Raw genomic sequence first — 21,311 nt, forward strand, 5'->3', positions numbered from 1 at the left:
CATAACCCACGAAAAACACCTGTACCCCGTCTCCCGACGGATCTTCTGGCCTCGGACCTCTACTCATCACGGGGCCCAGCCCCACCGGCTCCCCCGGCCGGTTCAAGCCGCCATCTTGGGCCCTGCACCACGAGGCCGCGTGGCCTCGGCCCGACCCTAACCCCGGGCCTGGCCGGCCCCGACATCCCGGCACCACCCTCCACCCAGGAGGTGAGCGGACCACTTGGCAGGTCAATGGGAGAACGAAGTGTCAAGAGCTCTTCCCCCGCCAGGTGCCGATCGCCTCCAGCTCCCCCAGGCGCTGGCTCCACCCCCTGCTGGGTGTCTGGACACCTTCATCCCGGGCCCTCCGACCTCCAAGTGCGAGGGTCCGGACATCAAAGGGCGCCTGCCCTATAACTGGGGCAACTCCGGAGCAGGAAGGCAGTTGTATCCTGGAGTCGAGAGACACCGAGAGAACTCAGCCTTGACGGACTACTGGCGCTGCCGTAGCCCGCTCTTGTGAACCATCGTCCTGCCTGCTGGCGCTGCCGCGGCCTTCTGCAACATCCATCCTCGTCGGGACCTGCTGGCACTGCCGCGGCCCGTTGTAACGACCATCCTCACCGGGACCTGCTGGCGCTGCCGCGGCCTTCTGCAACATCCATCCTCGTCGGGACCTGCTGGCGCTGCCGCGGCCCGTTGTAACGACCATCCTCACCGGGACCTGCTGGCGCTGCCGCGGACCGTACATCGACCATCTTTCCGGGACCTGCTGGCGCTGCCGCGGACCGTGTACCGACCATCTCGACCGGGACCTGCTGGCGCTGCCGCGGCCCGTACCAACTAAACCACCAAGCTCGAGGATTGTGAGCTAGTCATCATCTCATCCGAACTACCTGACTGGTAAACAGACTGTCCCGCTACCCCCTACCCTACTTTGAGAGACTTGAATCGAGGGGACCCCTGAGTCCAGACCTCCTTGTACCATTCAACCGTACCTTAAGAAGTGCTTATAAAGGACACTGAACCTTATCCGTGTGTGGTATCTGTCTGTGGGGGGGAAGTTACTTGTCTGTACGATCGCTGGAGACGGCTCTCCCCGGAGACCTCTCCTCCTGACCCCGGCCGACCCTCCCGGTCCGTCTACCCTTTCTAACAGATAGCTTTCAATAAAGGTTGTCCTTAACCTATCACCATAAGAGGTTCTTTGGACTGATACAATGTGCCCACTAGAACTAGTGGACAGCAAATACCAGGCCACCTTCTCACACAGTCCACCGGTGGTACAGCCCTCTGATGCCAGACATCATTAGGGTCAAACTCCTCAAGCCCCAAGCCTGCCCCCCCCCCCCCGGGCCTTATCTCCCGTTAACAGCCGGCCTGCAGATCAGCTCTTGTGGAATTATAGATGGAAGAAGGCGATGCTGACCTTGGCCGTGACGTCTGCCCCGGGCACCCCATTGGCTGGTCACACGCATCCCTCATCACAGAGGCCTCAGGGTGAGGGCACGAGGTCCTGGATCACCAGGGCCCCGGGGATCGGCAGGATCCAGTGTGGAGTGAGATCAGCGGGTCTATCAGCAGGGCACCGAGTGAACACTCACTTCAGTGACAGCAGCCAGGGGTGTACAAAGCCCTGTCCATAATGTCCACCAGCTGCCATGAAGGACCCCCTGCTGGGCCCACCTCACCCCACACACGAGGAGGCCGGGGGGGGGAGGGGCTCCCCAGTAGGGCCCGACGCGTTGCCACAAACGGGGTGCGTGGAGCGATTCAAAGCGGGGGGGGGGGGGGGGGGGGCAACCATGAAACCACGTCCATGTCATTTAAGAGCAGCCGAAAGCAAGACCTGGTCTCCTGGGTCAGTGGGGTCACCTCACTGCACGTCACCACAGACCATCTCCTGCCTCACAGACACTCACCAAACCCCTTACATGAGTCCTGTAAGAGCAGGCTAAAGCCATACCTGGTGTCTTGGTTCAGTAGGGTCACCTCACTGCACGTCACCACATACCCCCGTCTACCTCACAGACACTCTCACCACAGACTATCTCCTGCCTCACAGACACTCACCACAGTCCCCACATGAGTCCTGTAATGACAGGCTAAAGCCAGACCTTGTTTCCTGGTTCAGCGTGGTCACCTCACTGCTCGTCACCACTCACCACAGACCCCCGTCTACCGCAGAGACAAGGCCTCTCTCAGCAGTTAATACAACGAGGGCTTGAAGAGGGGGCTAAAGAGCCCCAGCCCCAGGGCCCGCACCTCTGGGCAGAGCCTCCTTCGTGGGCTGTGCTGGGGCACAAGGCTGGCAGGCTCCTTCTTGAGACTAGCAGAGAGAGGGGCACCAGTGTGCAGTGAGCGAGAGGCACGAGTGTGCATTGGGTGTTTGCAGTGCACATGTACAGTGAGAGAGGGGCACCAGTGTGAAGTGAGAGACAGGCACCAGTGTGCAGTGAGAGAGAAGCACCAGTGTGCAGTGCGAGAGAGGCACCAGTGTGCAGTGCGAGAGAGGCACCAGTGTGCAGTTTGAGAGAGGCACCAGTGCGCAGTGAGAGAGAGGAACCAGTGCGCAGAGAGAGAGAGGTACCAGTGTGCGGTGAGAGGGAGGCACCAGTGTGCGGTGAGAGAGGGGCACCAGTGTGCAGTGAGAGAGAGGCACCAGTGCGCAGTCAGAGAGAGCACCAGTGTGCAGTGAGAGAGAGGCACCAGTGTGCAGTGAGAGACATGCACCAGTGTGCAGGGAGAGAGAGGCACCAGTGCACAGTGAGAGAGAGGCACCAGTGTGCAGTGAGAGAGAGGCACCAGTGTGCAGTGAGAGACAGGCACCAGTGTGCAGTGAGAGAGAGGCATCAGTGCACAGTGAGAGAGAGGCACCAGTGTGCAGTGAGAGAGGAGAGAAGCACCAGTGTGCAGTGAGAGAGAGGCACCTGTGTGCAGTGAGAGAAGTGCACCAGTGTGCCATGTGTGCAGGCAGTGCACAGGTTCAGTGAGAGAGGGACACCAAGGTGCAGTGAGAGATAGGCACCAGTGTGCCATGGGTGCAGGTAGTGCACAGGTTCAGTGAGAGAGGGACACCAAGGTGCAGTGAGAGATAGGCACCAGTGTGCCATGGGTGCAGGCAGTGCACAGGTTCAGTGAGAGAGGGACACCAGTGTGCAGTGAGAGATAGGCACCAGTGTGCCATGGGTGCAGGCAGTGCACAGGTTCAGTGAGAGAGGGACACCAAGGTGCAGTGAGAGATAGGCACCAGTGTGCCATGGGTGCAGGCAGTGCACAGGTTCAGTGAGAGAGGGACACCAGTGTGCAGTGAGAGATAGGCACCAGTGTGCCATGGGTGCAGGCAGTGCACAGGTTCAGTGAGAGAGGGACACCAAGGTGCAGTGAGAGATAGGCACCAGTGTGCCATGGGTGCAGGCAGTGCACAGGTTCAGTGAGAGAGGGACACCAGTTTGCAGTGAGAGAGAGGCACCAGTGTGCTATTGGTGCTGGCAGGGCACAGGTCCAGTGAGAGAGGGACAGCAGTGCACAGTGAGAGAAAGCACCAGTGTCCATTAAGAGAGAGGCACCAGCGTGCAGTGAGAGAGAGGCGCCAGTGTGCAGTGGGTGCTGGCAGTGCACAGGTCCAGTGAGAGAGGGGCACCACTGTGCAGTGAGAGAGGGGCACCAGTGTCCAGTGAGAGAGAGAGGCACCAGTGTGCCATGTGTGCAGGCAGTGCACAGGTTCAGCGAGAAAGGGACAGCCGTGTGCAGTGAGAGAGAGGCACCAGTGTGCAGTGAGAGAGAGGCACCAGTGTGCAGTGAGAGAGAGGCACCAGTGTGCAGTGGGTGCTGGCAGTGCACAGGTCCAGTGAGAGAGGGGCACCACTGTGCAGTGAGAGAGGGGCACCAGTGTCCAGTGAGAGAGAGAGGCACCAGTGTGCAGTGAGAGAGAGGCACCAGTGTGCCATGTGTGCAGACAGTGCACAGGTTCAGCTAGAAAGGGACACCAGTGTGCAGTGAGAGAGAGGCACCAGTGTGCAGTGAGAGAGAGGCACCAGTGTGCTATTGGTGCTGGCAGGGCACAGGTCCAGTGAGAGAGGGGCAGCAGTGCATAGTTAGAGAGGGGCACCAGTGTCCAGTGAGAGAGAGGCACCAGTGTGCAGTGAGAGAAGGGCACCAGTGTGCAGTGGGTGCTGGCAGCGCACAGGTTCAGTGAGAGAGGGACAGGCTTTAGTGTATTGGGGCTGGGTGGGTGCACTCTGAGAGTGCTTTGATGTCTGCACTGGGGGCACATTTGGTGTCCCTGTGCATAGTCCAGCTCAAACTGGTTGCAGGGGCTGTCAGCCCCTGCTCTGGTGCGAAATTTGACAAAGGACGTGGGTGTAGCCACCCCTCTGTCCTGACCCTCCCATAGGTGGGTCCCCAGAGTTTGTCCCACCCCTTCCTTGGGTATAAAGTAGGAAGCCCTGGCTACAGGACTTTGGATTTACCTGGATGAAACTCTGCTACAGAAACCAAGTACTTTAACTATCTACACTACGTTGGATGGCTGAAGAATCTCCCTTGGAGTAAAGGAGTTACTCCCCTGCAAGGCAGGCACCAAAGACGCATCTGACCGGTTTGCATCCACGCAGCTCCTGACAGACTCCGAAGATTTTGCAACACAGGAGGTGGGTTCTTAAGCTTCACCGTGGCCGACCAGTGCTCTCAGCAAACCTGAGACCCGCAGCCCTCGCGGGGACCGTGCAACCAGAACCTCTGGACACTGTGCACATTTGCAGCAGCATATGCTTTTTGTCGATCCCTGAGGCTGTGCTTTGGGCTACTTGTAGTCCAGACCCCGAGTAGTGATTCCACCGAAGATTACTGGCCTACACTCCACGAGTGTTCCGTGGGCAGGTATTTTGTGATTCCCCTCGAGGTCCCTTCGTGATCCCTGGTCCGTCGACCTGTGGGTCCCTGAGAAGGGTACTTTAACTTTCAATGGGCTTTCCTGGTTGCTCCAGACATGCCCTGACTCTCTATCACTTGGGGAGTCCACAGGACCTTGCCGGTCCACACCGAAGCATCTTTTCTCTGACTGTGTGGGTTGCAGTTGCCAACGCTTGTTGGTCTCCAATCCGGACACTGACTCCTCAGCACTCGACATCCTTCATGGGAGAGCTCGCCTGTGGACTTTGGTTGCCATCGACGTCTCCTGGTCCCCGTGGCTGCAGAGTCAAGCTTCACCTCTTCACACCTGAAGCAACCGACATCGGTGGGCATTCGTCTACTGAGCCCCTGGTCATAGGCAAGTGACCCAGGCTCTGTCCCCTCTGTTTTCAGGTTCTTCTCAGCTCTGACCCAGGCTTGGATCACACCGGACACTTTTCCTCTTTACGGCAGCAGCACTTTGCAGCATCACGCCATTGAAAATGACGAAGATTCCCGACACCATTTGACCCCTATGCACCCGGCTTCCCTGGGTTAGGTAACACGAATACTCCGGTGCTCATGTGGGTGCTGGCCTTAGAACCATCTATGTTCCAAAGGGTTTGCTCCAAGTCCTCCCCTAAGTGTCCTTAAGCTTTAAAATTCCAACCGTGACTTTCCCATAGGATTGCACGGAGCTCGCGGCTGCGTTCTCACACTGCACGCGCCCCCCGTGGGTCCCCTGTGTCACTACCTTGGGTGGTTCCTTGGGGTCCCAGCAATTCTACGTGCTCTAGGCACTGTGTCTTGTCAAGTCGTGGTTGTTATACCACTTTCTTAGTATATGGTTTGGTCTCCCCCTGCGGCCCACTGTGTATTGTGCTATTTACTGTCGTTCTAGTGCTTTAATATTGCGTATCTTCTTCTCTAATCTCATAAAGAGGTTAGTAGAGAGTGTTTAGTAATAAATACATATATTTAATATATTCCTTGTGTGGTTCTCCTTTCATTTGGTCATTCAGGAGATTATAGACTGGTAAACCAAGCTGCTTTACATTCCTTCGAGACTTAGCCTGAAGGCTGCTCTCCACAGCTACCACTAGGATAGCTTTCAATTAAGGTTGTCTTAAACCTAATCATCAATAAGGGTCGTTTGGACTGCTGCAAGGTGCCCACTATAACTAGTGGACACCATATACCAGGCCAACTTCTCACAATTGGGTGCTGGCAGTACACAGGTCCAGTGAGAGAGGGGCAGCAGTGCACAGTGAGAGAGAGGCACTAGTGTGCAGTGAGAGAGGGGCATCAGTGTGCAGTGAGAGAGGGGCACCAGTGTGCAGTGGATGCTGGCAGTGTACAAGTCCAGTGAGGGAGGGGCAGCAGTGCACAGTGAGAGAGAAGCACCAGTGTGCAGTGGGTGTTGGCAGTGCACAGGTCCAGGGAGAGAGGGGCATCAGTGCACAGCAAGAGAGGGGTACCAGTGTGCCATGGGTGCTGGCAGTGCACTGGTTCAGTGAGAGAGGAGCACCAGTGTGCCATGGGCGCTGAAAGCGCACAGGTCCAGTGAGAGAGGGGCACCAGTGTACAGTGGATGCTGGCAGTGCACACGTCCAGTGAGAGGGAGCAACAGTGTGCAGTGGAAGAAGGGCACCAGTGTGCAAGGGGAGAGGGGAATCAGTGTGCAGTGAAAAAGGGGCACCATTGTGCATTGGGTGCTGGCAGTGCACAGGTCCAGTGAGAGAGGGATACCGTTGGCAATGGAAGAGTGGCACCAGTGTGCATCGGAAGAGGGGCACCAGTGTGCATCGGAAGAGGGGCACCAGTGTGCATGGGAAGAGGGGCACCAGTGTGCATGGGAAGAGAGGCACCAGTGTGCATCGGAAGAGGGGCACCAGTGTGCATGGGAAGAGGGGCACCAGTGTGCATGGGAAGAGGGGCACCAGTGTGCATGGGAAGAGGGGAACCAGTGTGCATGGGAAGAGGGGAACCAGTGTGCATGGGAAGAGGGGAACCAGTGTGCATGGGAAGAGAGGCACCAGTGTGCATGGGAAGAGAGGCACCAGTGTGCATGGGAAGAGGGGAACCAGTGTGCATGGGAAGAGAGGCACCAGTGTGCATGGGAAGAGAGGCACCAGTGTGCATGGGAAGAGAGGCACCAGTGTGCATGGGAAGAGGGGAACCAGTGTGCATGGGAAGAGTGGCACCAGTGTGCATGGGAAGAGAGGCACCAGTGTGCATGGGAAGAGAGGCACCAGTGTGCATGGGAAGAGGGGAACCAGTGTGCATGGGAAGAGTGGCACCAGTGTGCATGGGAAGAGTGGCACCAGTGTGCATGGGAAGAGTGGCACCAGTGTGCATGGGAAGAGTGGCACCAGTGTGCATGGGAAGAGTGGCACCAGTGTGCATGGGAAGAGTGGCACCAGTGTGCATGGGAAGAGTGGCACCAGTGTGCATGGGAAGAGTGGCACCAGTGTGCATGGGAAGAGAGGCACCAGTGTGCATGGGAAGAGGGGAACCAGTGTGCATCGGAAGAGGGGCACCAGTGTGCATGGGAAGAGGGGCACCAGTGTGCATGGGAAGAGAGGCACCAGTGTGCATGGGAAGAGGGGCACCAGTGTGCATGGGAAGAGAGGCACCAGTGTGCAGTGAGTGAGGGGCACCCACGGATTTAAGGCCCCCCCTCAGTCACCCACAGATTGATGGCCGCCTCCCAAAGTCATCCACAGATCTTAGTCACCCTCAGACTGAAGGGTCGCCCCTCAGTCACCCACAGGTTGAATGCTGCCCTGCTCAGTCACCAACAGATTGTGGGGTCGCCCTTCCTGCCCCCTTTTGCTGCTCTGAGGCGCTGGCGCGATGGCAGAAGCTGTGGGGGGTCTGTGGTGCAATGTTTACGGCTCAGGGTACGCGTCCTTGCCAGTGCCCGCCCCACCCACCAGGTGGTGTCTCCCGAAGTCGGACCTCTTGTACACCCCCGAGGGTTCAGGGAGACAGATGGGCTGTGCGAGCAGGCACTGGTGTGAGGTGTGAGATCTGTGTCGCATCAGCCCTCACCCCGACCTGTAACTAACTGGAGGGTCGGGTGGGGGGGGGGGGCACTCCGCCGACATCGGTGCAGCACCCTCGCTGATGGACTGAAAAGATACCTGTCACAGGGGGCCCCTGGACGTGACTCCACCTACCTCTCTCACACACCAGCCCGTGAACTCTCCTCTCATCGCCCATCTCTCACAGACCTGCTGGTCAGAGAACTCCCCTCTCACAGACCTTGCTGGGAGCAGAACTCACTCACAGACCTGCTGGGCCTGGCCGTGAACTCCCCCCTCACAGACCTGCTGGTCAGGCCGTGAACTCCCCACTCACAGACCTGCTGAGCCAGGCCTTGAACTCTCCTCTCACAGACCTGCTGGTCTGGCAGTGAACTCCCCTCTCACAGAGACCTGCTGAGCCAGGCATTGAACTCTCCTCTAACAGACCTGCTGGTCTGGCAGTGACCTCCCCTCTCAGAGACCTGCTGAGCCAGGCCTTGAACTCCCCTCTCACAGACCTGCTGGTCTGGCAGTGAACTCCCCTCTCAGAGACCTGCTGGACCATGCTATGAACTCCCCTCTCACAGACCTGCTGGTCAGGCCATGAACTACCCTCTCACAGACCTGCTGGTCTGGCAGTGAACTCCCCTCTCACAGACCTGCTGAGCCAGGCCTTGAACTCCCCTCTCACAGACCTGCTGGTCAGGCCATGAACTCCCCTCTCACAGACCTGCTGGTCTGGCAGTGAACTCCCCTCTCACAGACCTGCTGAGCCAGGCCTTGAGCTCTCCTCTCACAGATCTGCTGATCTGGCAGTGAACTCCCCTCTCACAGACCTGCTGAGCCAGGCCTTGAGCTCTCCTCTCACAGATCTGCTGGTCTGGCCGTGAACTTCCCCCTCTCTTGGACCAGACTGTGAACTCTCCTCTTATAGCCTCCTCGGAGCACGAATTCGTCTCAGCTGTTTCCTTTGAATTTATGTAAATAATTAACCCTAATCAATGCATGTTAATGAGTAAAGCAGATAGCGCTATCGTCAGTTTATGAACTTCAGAGCGCTCTATCAGTGTGCAGCGGGCGGAGCTGGGGCGGAGTCCATCACAGCTGGCATGTGTGCCTCGCCACAGAGAGCAGGCGTGCCCTACCTACACTGATCCTACAGCCTTCACTGGCTGAATGCTTTCAGATGGCACAGCTGTGGAGACAAGTGAAACAAGCATTGGCAATGGCATGAACCAGGGGGTTTGTCCGGCACATAGGGGTGTGCAAAATGTGAGTAACTTGCTTTCGCATAAGTACGCCAAGTTTCAGATAAATGATTGCAAATTATGTGTAATTCCGTGAAATGCATATCTGTCGTCTCATGCTATATTTATCATGAAATGCCTCCTCACGTACATTTTTGGCATGAGGATGGATTCAAACACACCTCCACGAACACCAGTCGATTGCCGCTGCTCCTCGTGTGCATTCACTGTACATGTTTACAGTGAATGGTGCATTCCACAGGAATTATTCAAAGTGGAGCAAGAGTGTAGTATCAGGATTTTTGCATAATAAGCGTAAGTAGAAAATCCCCAAATTATGCGAAATTACGCCAGTTAATTAACATTTTGGCAGGCCTAACAGTTGTATGAAGCAGGCTAGATGGAGGACTTACGATGAAAGGAGTACATTACAGTGGGCGTCCCTGCCCTCAGGATCGATAGGGCCTGCAAGAGGGGTGGCTGATAGGTTTATATGTGTGTGTATGGTGAGATATAGGAACCTATACCTCAGTGAGTGCTAACACTACCTCACCCAGGCTGCAGTAGCAGGCCTGTGGTGTCAGATTTAGTCTGCTTCCCAGGGGTGGCATAATACACGCTGCAGCCCCTGGTAGGCCTGTGAAGTACCAATGCCCTAGGTACCTAAGGTACCATATACTAGGGGCTCATAAGGCACCACAATATCCAATCACTAGTGCATCTAATATGCACACCAAGTTGTTTAGAGAGATCAGTGAGACTGGGGCCCTGATTAGCAGGGACCCAGCCAGACTATAGCCAGAAGCCAGTGTATACATCAGAAAAAAAGTGGGGGCAACATAAGTGCAGATCCTACTCTCCTACAGCGGCCACCGGGTTTTATGACTCATCTGGTGGGCAGGCGGCGAGGGGCCGCCTGCCCTGGGATCGCCCGTAAGTTAACCCACCATGTTGACATATTGTTATGTTAATAAACCTGCAGCAAGTTTCTCCACCAAAAATGGGTGTGTCTGAGTTATTGCAAGTTTTGCTGTGGGAGGGCTGGGGATTGTGCCGATATTGGCACTATGCCAGGCTGCCCCGGGCCCACGCAGGGGGCCCTCCTAAGAGGGCGGCCAGCCTTAGTGCCAGAGGATGGCACTGTCGCCAGCAGTATAGTGGTCAGGGGACCCTGGTGGGTCCCCTCGGTGCAGCGTCACTTCCGGTAGGGGGGGGGGGGCAGGGTAAAGGTATTTAAACCTTTCCCGCCGTCCGATCGACCTCTTTGGCTGATCGACGGTGACCCTCCTGCCTGCCTGGATGCCGTTTTCCCTCCCCACCGCTTTCCCGGCGCACGGGCAGGGGGGGTGTTTCAACGAAACCCTTTTATTTTGTGTTGCAGGCGCAGTTACAGGGCGATCCAAAGGCTGTAAGGTACAGAAGGGTACCTTCTACAGGAGCACAGTAAGGGTGCTAAAGCCAATTATCCCCAGGGAGGTCCTCGCGTGGGATCCTGAAGGAGCAACGGCGCCCCGCTAGTCCTACGGGCGGTTGTGCACCTTAGCAACCGGGGGTTGCCTGCAACGCTCCGCCCCCCTTAGCTGGGAGGGGCGTGAGTAAGGGGCGGACTGGCGGTCCGCCGGAGGGAGGGGCTATCACCTTCCCCAAAAGGACAGACACCGGTTGGTCGTGGCCACCTGGTTTTATGGCTCATCAGGTGGGCAGGCGGCAAGGGGCTGCCTGGCCTGGGATCGCCTGTAAGTTAACCCACCATGTTGACATATTGTTATGTTAATAAACTTGCAGAAAGTTTCTCCACCAAAAATGTGTGTGTTTGAGTTCTTACATGTTTTGCTGTGGGAGGGCTGGGGATTGTGCCGATATTGGCACTAAGGAAGCTATCTTATTTCCTTCCAACATCCATTAATGGTGGACCCCTGGCACCCCTAGTACTTTAATTCAAACAGATAATCCATCCAGCCTGTATCTCCTGCACACCTCCGTTATAACTTTATCTTTCGGAATACATTCATTTATGTTTTTAAACACCCTATCACCTCCCAGCCTGCTCTGTGCACGCTCTTGTGTTAGCTTGGGCTTCTTTTCCAGGGTCTTCTTAAATGAAGGTTATGAGGCTCCGAGATCCGAGCTGCGGACCCCCGCACCGGACTTCCACGCCCCTGAGAGGTATGCACATTACACAGATTACTCTGTATTGTATTTGCATTGAGATAGCGCTTACTGCCTCTGATGAGGTGCTGAAGCGCTTTGCGCTGCATTTCCCTAGGGCAGTAGGCAGTGGCAGGGCTTTATGTGGGCCGGGTCTTACTGGTGCTCAGCGCCAGCAGTTCTTAAAAGCAGGTGCTGAGACGGGTCCCTATCGGGCTCTCCATTTTTGCCCCCACCCTCAGGGTGAAAAGAAATAATTCTTACCTCTGCTGCAGCGCCCCCTTCACTGCCTGTGAGGTCACTTCACAGAGACTTGTTAGAGTTCTTTCAGAGTCTCATCATGTCAGGACGGAAGCATGTTCATATTATTTACAAGACATAGTTGCTGCTTATGTATCTTATGCAACTAACAACCATTGACAAAGCCAACAGTCCTGGCTTGTTGTAGGTGTGATGTTACTTGTTGCATTATATATCTGGATGCAATGTTGGCTGCCGCGGGTCCACGAAGGGGACCCTCCTAAGAGGGCAACCGCCTTAGTGCCACATGAGGGCACACGAGACAGCCCAGTGTTGGGGGGACCCCCTAGGGGTCCGAGCGCCCGTGTCATATCTGGGCAGGAGTGGGCGGGAGTGAGGTATAAGTACCTCTCCCGCCCACCTGGCGTCCTCTTTCCCACTACCCTTGACGCCGTAATGAAGGCATGATTAAATATGTCAGGCAATGCGGGTCCTGGCAGGCGCTTTTGCAGTCACTCTTTTGCAGGGGCAGTAAGCTCTGGGCGGGCTTGTCAGCGGAGCGCATCATGCAGATGGGACGATGGGAATCCCAATGTTTTAAAAGGTACTTCCCTCCGAGCCACCCAGGGGAGTGGCCGGAAGACAGTTTAAGTGTATTATGGACAGGCAAATTTTGAGTATACCAAGGGCACCCCTGTGATGCACCAGAAGAAGAGGGGTTCACCTATCAAGAGTGGGCATGGACTTGTTTTGCTGGACCTGGGAGAGGTCCAGGAATCAGCAGGATGTAGGTAAGAATGCCTACCTTGGTGGGGGCCCTGGTTGTGACGGTGGCCACACCCAGAGCTGTGGCAGAGTTACAGGGCGATCCAGAGGCAGAAAGGTACTCAGGGGTACCCTCTTCAGGAGCACAACAAGGTTGCAAAGGCAAATATCCCCAGGGAAGTCCCCGCATTGGACCCTGGAGGAGCGACGGTGCCCCGTTAGTCCTACGGGCGGTTGTGGACCTGAGCAACCCGGGGTTGCCTGGAACGCTCCTCCCCCTTCGGGGGCGTGAGTAATGGGGTGGACTGGTGGTCCACCGGTGGAAGGGGTTACCCCCTCCCCCAAAATTGGTAAGCACCGATTGGCTAAGGCCACGGTGTAATTTGGCTCATCAGGCGGGCAGGCGGTGGAGGGGTTGCCTGCCCTAGGATCGCCTGTAAGATAACCCACCATGTTGGCATATTTGGTATGCAAAAAACCTGCAGCAATTTTCTCCACGAAAAAAGGGTGCTTTGTCTGTTTATTTCTTCAGGAGATTGCTGTATGCGGGATGGGGAGTGTTGCTGATATTGGCACTATGACAGAAGCAGCAAAATACAAGTCGGCGGCACAATATGCTAAGCACAGGTTTTTTAGCTTAGGTGTTTTTAAGCCACGTCCTTCATAACATCAGCCCCCGAGAAAGCACCAGATTAAAAAACAGCAAAGAAATTCCAACCCTAGTTTTGTAACTAGGTGATGCTGTCCCTGAAAAATAACCTCTTTAATGATCAGTGGAGCGGACGGGGATGGGAACCAAGAGCAGGGGGGAGGTGGGGTGACGTCGCCTTGCTTCTCTCCGTGCAGAGCCTGACTTTTGACTCCCGAGGCCCCAAGCTGGCAGAATGAGGAAGAAATGCGGCCTGGTTCTCACCTACCCATGAGTCACACGCATTGTTATTCCGGCTTCAAAGCAGCCATTGCCTCCGGTGCAAACCGTGACCCCAGTTCAGCGTTCAGGGAAATGGAGTTTGCCTTTGATGAGCCCCTTCTGACGTCAAGAGTCAGGGCACTTCACTCTGCGCCTATAGCGCCTGCAGGGTGTATTATTGTTTCTATAACCACACTCCCTCTCTTATGAAAGTCAGCACCCCACCGAGCGCGTGAAAAGTGCGAGGCAGGCCAACTTCTTCTAGTCATGAAGCCTTGGTGCATCACTGCCCCTCCCTCTGGTCCCACACTGTGGGACTCCCAGTCAGTGCAACCTTTGATGATCCTCTTCCGGATCACGTGACACGTTGGTCTCTTCTACTCACGTCCTTTTCAGAGCAGAGCGTAGCAGGGCAAACCCCCGGTTGGTCAGGCCCCCAACCACCCGAAGGACTAACTGGGCACCATCACGGTTTTCCAGGAACCTGCCCTGAGGCTCCTAGTCTTTGGCTCTGGCACCCCTACTGTGCCGCGCAGAGGTACACTTACTGCACCTGTCTGCCGCAGAGGTACCCTTACTGTACCAGTCTGCTTCCAGATCGCCCTGTAACTCCGCCTGCAACACAAAAGAAAACATTAAAACATTCTGAGTACCCTGTCCACCAGCCAGGACGCCAGGTAAGCAGTGGGGTGGGAGACGGCATGGCTGGTGAACAGAGGCTGCCAGGAGGGGCGGGGGAGGCTTATATGCCCTCCCCCCACCTGGCGCACCGAAACTGAAGCCACTGTGGCGACTTGGCGAGTGGACTCCTGCAGGAGCCCCCAACCACTAGAGTGGGTGAGTGGTGCCCAAAATGGCACTAAAGGGCTGCCCTTCTGTATTGGCCCCCTGCGGGGGCTGCGGACAGCCACATAGTGCCATTATCAGCAACTTCCGCCACCCCCGGTCTGAGCATGCAAGAATGAATAAATACACAAGACAACTTTTGTTCTGGCAAAATAGTGCTGCAGGTTTATTCCATACAAGAGTATGCAATATGTGGGTTATCTTACTGGTGATCCAAGGGTGTGCAGCTGTACCAACCTATGCTGCCCCCGCCCGCCTGGTGAGCCAGCACTGTGGGTCTCCCAGTCAGTGCTACCTTTGATGATCCTCTTCTGGATCACGTGACACGTTGGTCTTTTCTACTCACGTCCTTTTCAGGGCAGACCGTAGCAGGGCAAACCCCCGGTTGGTCAGGCCCCCAACCGCCCGAAGGACTAACGGGGCGCCATCGCGGTTTTCCACGAACCTGCCTTGAGGCTCCTGGTCTTTGGCTCTGGCACCCCTACTGTGCCGCGCAGAGGGACCCTTACTGTACCGGTCTGCCGCAGAGGTGCCCTTACTGTACCGGTCTGCTTCCAGATCGCCCTGTAACTCCGCCACAGCTCTGGAGGTGGCCCCCGTCACCGCCAGAGCCCCCTCACACACAAGCTATAATGTCACTTGCAACCTGATATTTCCAGTGCCTCTTGCAAGCCAAGGAGGAACAGGTCCATCCCCACAGGAGAACATAGAAACGCTATACTCTACCCTTGTTATTGAAATATGTACAATATATCATAGATTTAAGTGCAAGCACAATGACACTCTGGCTGGATCAAGATCATAAGACAATACATACATATAGACACCCAAAAATTTATAAAAAGACAGAAAGAAACAACAAATATTACACACAAAAAATTCTCTTTTTTTTATATAATTTTTTTTAATGTAATTATACTTTTTTTATATATAAAAAGTTAACCAAAATGATCACAGTGTATATAAATCGAATTTTTTGTATTCAGAACACACAAAATATATATCAAAAATGGTATGAATGATTGTACAAAAGGAAATACAAATATAATACACAACAAAATTAAGGAAAAAGACAAAAACAGGTTCCCAGTCAAAAAAGGAAAATTTAATCAGACATACATTCATCCAAGTCCAAAAACATACATTCATACAAAATCACGCAAACACATAATTCATTCAAGAGCGAACCAAAAAGCACTCATAGGCCCCACCCCAAAAAACAATGGAATACAGAATCCAAAGAGATTCTAATTGGTTGGTCAAAGCAAATACACAGATCCAATCAATTAAAGGGAATAGAGGGGCCCAGATCAACAACGCCGACGCGCGTTTCGGTGAGACAACCCCTAATGGGGAGTACCACCTTCTTCAGGGCGTTACAAAGAGTACCAAAAAAGACGGGACCTGTCAAGAAAATTAGATAAAGAAAAAGAATTAGGTGTCTATATATATAGAAAAAATATATATGTAACAACAAAGCACGACCAATTCTTATATACAATCCAAACCGAGTGTCAAGGTGAATTTGATGAAAATACTATTCCCTTTAGTTTAAATGTAGATACACAGGCACCAAGAGCCAAATCTGGGACTAAGGACGACAAAACAAAGGAAGAACCTCAAGAAATATAGAGCCCATTATGCGATGACTACACACAAAGGAGCAAAGGGGATCACAAAAGAAAACAGAGAAAGGCTTACCTGCGTTGATAAGAAGAAACTGTTCAACGCAAATATTTTCTAGATGAGATTCCACCGGAACAGAGGAACCACTTCAAAACTCAAAAAATAAACAAATATTAAAACTAAAGAATAACAGACAGATATGCATCTCAAAGAAACAGCGATGGAGATAAACCAATAGCAGAAAAGAACACCCAAAACAAAAAGAATATACAACAAAGCATCACCGTAGCAATAACTGCTATATTTACCAAAAAGAAGAATCCTGCTTCAAGGCAATAAGGAAAAAGGAAATTACCTAGGAATCGCGGGGGATCAAATCTGCAGACCTAATTAACAGCAGCTGGATCTTCCCCGATGTTAGCTTCTTTTTCTCTCTTTTCCTTTTTCTTATTTTTCAATGAGAGATTATTTCAACGAAAAATCCCTGGTGCCTAAAATAAGCACACCGAATAAGAGAGTACTATTGTGCAAGCCGTTACATATGCTCTGATAAAGGACACTACAGCACTCAGAGGCAAATACGCGTTTAAAGACAGCAATATAACCAATCAGTGAAAAACAATAGCATCAGAGTAGATTCCAGCGTGTCACTCGGATGGCATTTAAGGGCTAAAGATTCAGAGGATCGTTTTCAAAGCAATGGAAGCGATAACAGATACTAAAAAAACAAAAATAAAACAAAACAAAAGATTCAGTAAAAAAAAGGGATACTGAAATAAATACACGAGCACACAAAAAATATACGTATGTGGAGATAAGTGGACCCCATCCTACTCAAAGTATCCCTCGACTCTGGACTGAATCAGCTCGGGCCTGATGAAACCCAGACCCCTCTGGTCTGTGAACTTATGCGTGGCACCATTGACCCTCTTTTGAGAATGTTCCACCGCCTCGCTGGACCTGGCCCCGTGACAGTTTCTGCGAGGGATGATTTCCGACCACCAGAGTTCGCATTGTCCCCTGCGTTTGCTGATTTCCCCCAAGTCAGACTTCATGGTTTGTAATAGTGCCCTCCTTCGGAATAAGGTAGTTGCCCCCCAGATGGATCACCAAGATACTGGGGAGGGCGCCCCCTAGAGCCAGTTGTTGCTCTAGTCTGTTGGTGATGCGGTTCCATCTCATTCCAGGGAAGCCCATCCAGACAAACTGCGTTTGCGTAAATCCCCGCAACCACTTCCTACGTACCGCCCACTGAGCCATCCTGGCAACGAATGAATGGCCGATCACCCACACTCTGGAACCTGGTGAATAAACGGACTCCATCTTTTACAAACTTATTTATATCTATTGAATCACACTTTATCAAGATCACTACAAACCACTGCACTCAATATCATATTTACATGCTGAGACTTCATGGGCGAATGCAACGCTCAAAGCAACGCGATTGCCAGCGTCCAACCCTCTTTATGCCCTCCGGCTCCATGCCCGCCTTGAATGCCGCTGTAGCCGCCCCAATTCTAAAGGAGTGGCTGGAATACTTTTTGTCGGGGCAGGCAAGGCCCGTGCGAGCCAGATAGGCGCCCATGATCCAGTCGATCTGGAATTTAGTCAGGGGACCCAAGTCTGCATGTATCAGGAAGTACTCTTGTGCCGTCGGGCACACGGACATGTAATCCCTAACTCTGGCCACTGGGCAATACCTTGGGTCTCCTAGCGGTTCCAGAACCACATCCGCCCCACGCCCTGCCTGATCTGTTTTGGACCTCCTGATACATATCACTAGCTTGCTTGTTAGTTTGACATCCTGGTTGCTCAAGGCGACACCAGACGTGCCTGTTTTTGACCTGGCCACCAATTCGCCTATCCTGAACGCCCCAAAGAATGCTAGACACAAGGCTGCCGAGAATAGCTTGGCCTCAAATTGCGAGTGGGTGACCTGGGGTACTACATCTAGCATCCCCTGTAGGGTGTGAAAGTCAATGGGGCCCCTAGAGTCTGGGGTCCTAACCTCATCTCTGGCCCATTCCTTGAGGGCCGCTCTGATCAAGAAGGACTTGGTTGGGTCCTGCCCCCCCTTCAGCTTGGTGTCGTGGCTCACTGTCGCCTGGTGGCCACAGACCCACGAGTGGCTCTTCCCCTGATCTTTGGCCCATAAAACAAACGCTTTAACCTGCTGGTCCAAGGCAAGCGAGCCTGCGCTCAGACGCTCTGTAATGCTTAGAAATGTGTTAAGATGGGCCTTGTACTTCTTCCTGGTCCCCGGTGCCAAGGAGCGTTCCCCCAATGATCTCAGCCGCTGCTCTAATGCAGGATGCGCCATAGGTGTGCTGGGAAGGGTGTCATCTCCGCTCTCGCTCGCGGCCAGGCCTCCCGGAAACGGAGCCACTGAAAACGAGAGAGAGCGTCAGCTGCCTAGCCCTAAAGTCAATGTTGTTGCGCAAGCCGGCCCTGACCAATTCTCCCAATAAGCACAGCACCAGGGGGCACCTCGCTGTCTGGACATTGATTGCCTGCACCACCGCCATGTTGCCGGCCAGAAAATTACCTTCCTGTCTGGCAACGCTTTGGGCCACAAATGCAGGGCAAGCACAATGGGGAACAGCTAGAGTACCGTTATGTTCTAGGTTATCTTACGCTGCCGCCATGCATTAGGCGACTTCTGGGCACATCATTCCTCCCCCATTATGGCACCAAAACCCTCTCTCCTTGAAGTGTCTTTGAAGAGGCACAGTTCCGGGCTGCCTGCCCAGGGGGCTCTCCATATGACTGTCCCATTGATGTTGAGTAGGAACTCAAACCACATTGATAAGTCCTCCTTCAGTCCACTGCCTAGCCTCACCAGGTGATGTTTCTTATGTACCTTGGCTGTAGCCCCAGCTAGCCTTCTGGAAAATACTCTCCCAGCTGGGATAACTCTCTCTGCGAAATTCAGTTTACCCAGGAGACTCTGGACCGCGTCCAGGGTGGCCTTGTCCTTGCCCAGTAGCGCCTAGATATCCTGCCGCAGATCCTCCACCTTCTCGGCAGGGAGCCTGGACTCACCCTTGATGGTGTCCAGCTAGATACCCAAAAACGTGAGAACCTGGGCTAGACCCTCGGTTTTACCCGGTGCCAGGGCGACCCCCAGATGCCCCGCCAAATCTTGGAAACACTGCAATCCCTCACTACACTCCTGGGTCCCTAAGCCCCCTATGAACAGGAAGTCATCCAGGTAGTGTGTCACTCCCTCGATGCCGTAAGCCCAGGAGAGCGCCCACTGGAGGAAAGAGCTGAAGGCCTCGAAGTACGCGCAGGATACTGCGCAGCCCATGGGCCTGCAACGGTCAAAGAACACTTCGCCCTGCCATTCGAACCCCAGGAGGTGCTGGCTGTCGGGGTGAACCGGGAACAGGCGGAAGGCAGACTCAATATCCGCCTTGGCCAGCCATGCCCCCTTACCTGCCCTCCTAACCATGCCCACTGCCATGTCTAGGGAGCAGTAAGAGACTGAGTATGACCCTTCTAACCAGTGGTTCACCGAGTCGCCCTCAGGGTAGGACAGATGGTGGATCAATCGGTAAGCCCCAGGCTCCTTCTTGGGGCCCACACCCAGCGGGGAGATTAGAAAGTGCTCCGGGGGGGTGATTGAAGGGACCTGCTACCCTGCCCAGAGCCACTTCCATCCGGACTTTCTCCCTTACTACCCCTGTCAAGCCCCTGGCTGACTTCAGGTTCTCTGCATCCCTGCAGCCCAGGGGGCCCTGGTATGGAATCTTAAACCCTTTGACGAAGCCGTTGGCTAAGAGCAATCTGTCTTTGGAATTGGGATAGGACCTGAGCAGGGGGAGGAGGTTCTGTATGATGATGGGGGAGGGCCCCTTGAGGTTGGAGGTTGGCAGGATGGCGCTCGCCAGCATTGGGGGATGGGCAAGGGTGGGGTGGAGTGGGAGGCAGCGGGTGGTTCTATCTCCTTTATGTTTCTAGCTATCTTGTCTGCCCTTGCGAGGTGGTGGACCCTCTCGCTTGACAGTGCATGACACGGCCGGGTGTGTAGCCCTGCACTTGCTGAAGTTGTGTGCAAACTTGCAGACCTTGCCCCAAGAGCAGGACCCAGCATTGTACAGCCTGCAGGTGGCGGAGTTGAATTTCCGGCTCCCTTGCTTCCGTCCCCCTCCCTGGCTCCCTCGAAAAGGCTGTTTGAAGGTGCGTTTACCAGTCTGCTTAGTCCCTTTCTGATTGTCCCACTCCTACTGGTGCTTGGAAGCCCCGTCCTTGTGTTCAGCAGTGAATTTACACATGTGTTGAACCCAGAGCTGGATCTCTTTTTGATCCCACCCTACCTCCGGGCATATGGCCATTCGCTTGCGGAAATCCTGATCTTTTTTCGCTATTCTAAGCATTGCGATAAACTCCGTTGTGAGTATAACTTTGTTTACATGTCCATTTTTCGCTTTGCTGCTTGTGTTTACTTTCTCTTACGTCACGAGTCTCCTTGCTATTTTCCCCACTTCTCACTTGGTACCGCTGAGCACCGACTAATTAGCACGTTTCCTTTAGTATTCACACATTATCGGGGCATTTACTCCTCATCTCCTTGTCTAATCACTTCACACGCATAACGCTATGCACTGCACTCGACGATCACGTTAGCGAGAGCATGTATCTCATTTTCAGCATTCCCCTAGTCTGTCTTCTATTCACCTACTCACTGAACTTCATCTCAGAGCGCAAATCCTATTTAGAATCTTTTAATGTAACAAACACACGAATACAATGTGATTTTCTGTTCTGTTGTAGCTTTCATTACGGTGGACCTTTTGGAAATTGACTTCCCTCCGATCATGTGTAACCCCTGAAGAAGAGTTTAAAAACCCGAAATGCATTGGGACTTTTCTTTGCAATGAAGATCATATTGTTCAGTTTCACACATGTCGCTTGTGCATTAACAGGACTTTAAGGAGAGAATGTTTTTGTAAAATCTCAATTCTATTTGTTTTTGTTTAACCAATTGTTATATTGGTATCTATTTTTGATAACAGGATAAGTTAACATGCTATGTACTTTTGTGCTCAAACAATTCAGATGAATATTAAGTTACGTTTGAGACTTTTATAGTCCCCAGCAGTGCGTCATGCAGGTTTGGGTCACCCCAATCCTCTTCACTTGATCATTGTTCACAAAGGGGTTAGGGCTAAAACTCCAGTACATGACTGCACGCTTCACAGTCATCTTACTACTCAATAACTTAACTATACAGCTTGATTATTCACTCTCAATTTGGTGTGCAGGCTCATCCTCTATTGCTGAACCAGCATTGGCCGTGCCCCTGGCGGTGCAAAGTCAGGTCTCACCTCTGTTCCTCCTAAACGTGTATTTGCCCATTCCCTTACTTCTATAGGGGAAATACTTTGGCCTACTCCACCAATTCTATTTGCTAACTATGGACCCTGTAACAAAGATGCTCAAGTAACAGACGCACACATCACGCTGCCATATGCACAATAGCCGCGTGCTAAAACTTAGATAAGACACCATCGCTCTGTGGCAATATGTCAACATTTGCACAATGCTAATCCCCCTACAATGCACCGTTATTTACATTCGCAAACCTGTAATAAATCGGCGCCCATGACGGCGTCAACA

The 21,311-nt window shown here is 53.4% G+C and overlaps 1 long non-coding RNA gene across 1 annotated transcript; it reads right to left on the bottom strand.

The window, feature by feature from the left end:
* Positions 1–15,150: 15,150 nt before the first annotated feature.
* Positions 15,151–16,173, bottom strand: LOC146783067 (uncharacterized). Its single transcript, XR_014972331.1, has 3 exons — positions 16,042–16,173; positions 15,762–15,840; positions 15,151–15,464 (listed from the first exon to the last, which is right to left on the bottom strand). It is a non-coding gene; the product is annotated as an uncharacterized LOC146783067 (long non-coding RNA).
* Positions 16,174–21,311: the final 5,138 nt, after the last annotated feature.

Source organism: Triturus cristatus, chromosome 12, assembly GCF_964204655.1.
Source record: "Triturus cristatus chromosome 12, aTriCri1.1, whole genome shotgun sequence".
NCBI lineage: Eukaryota > Metazoa > Chordata > Amphibia > Caudata > Salamandridae > Triturus > Triturus cristatus.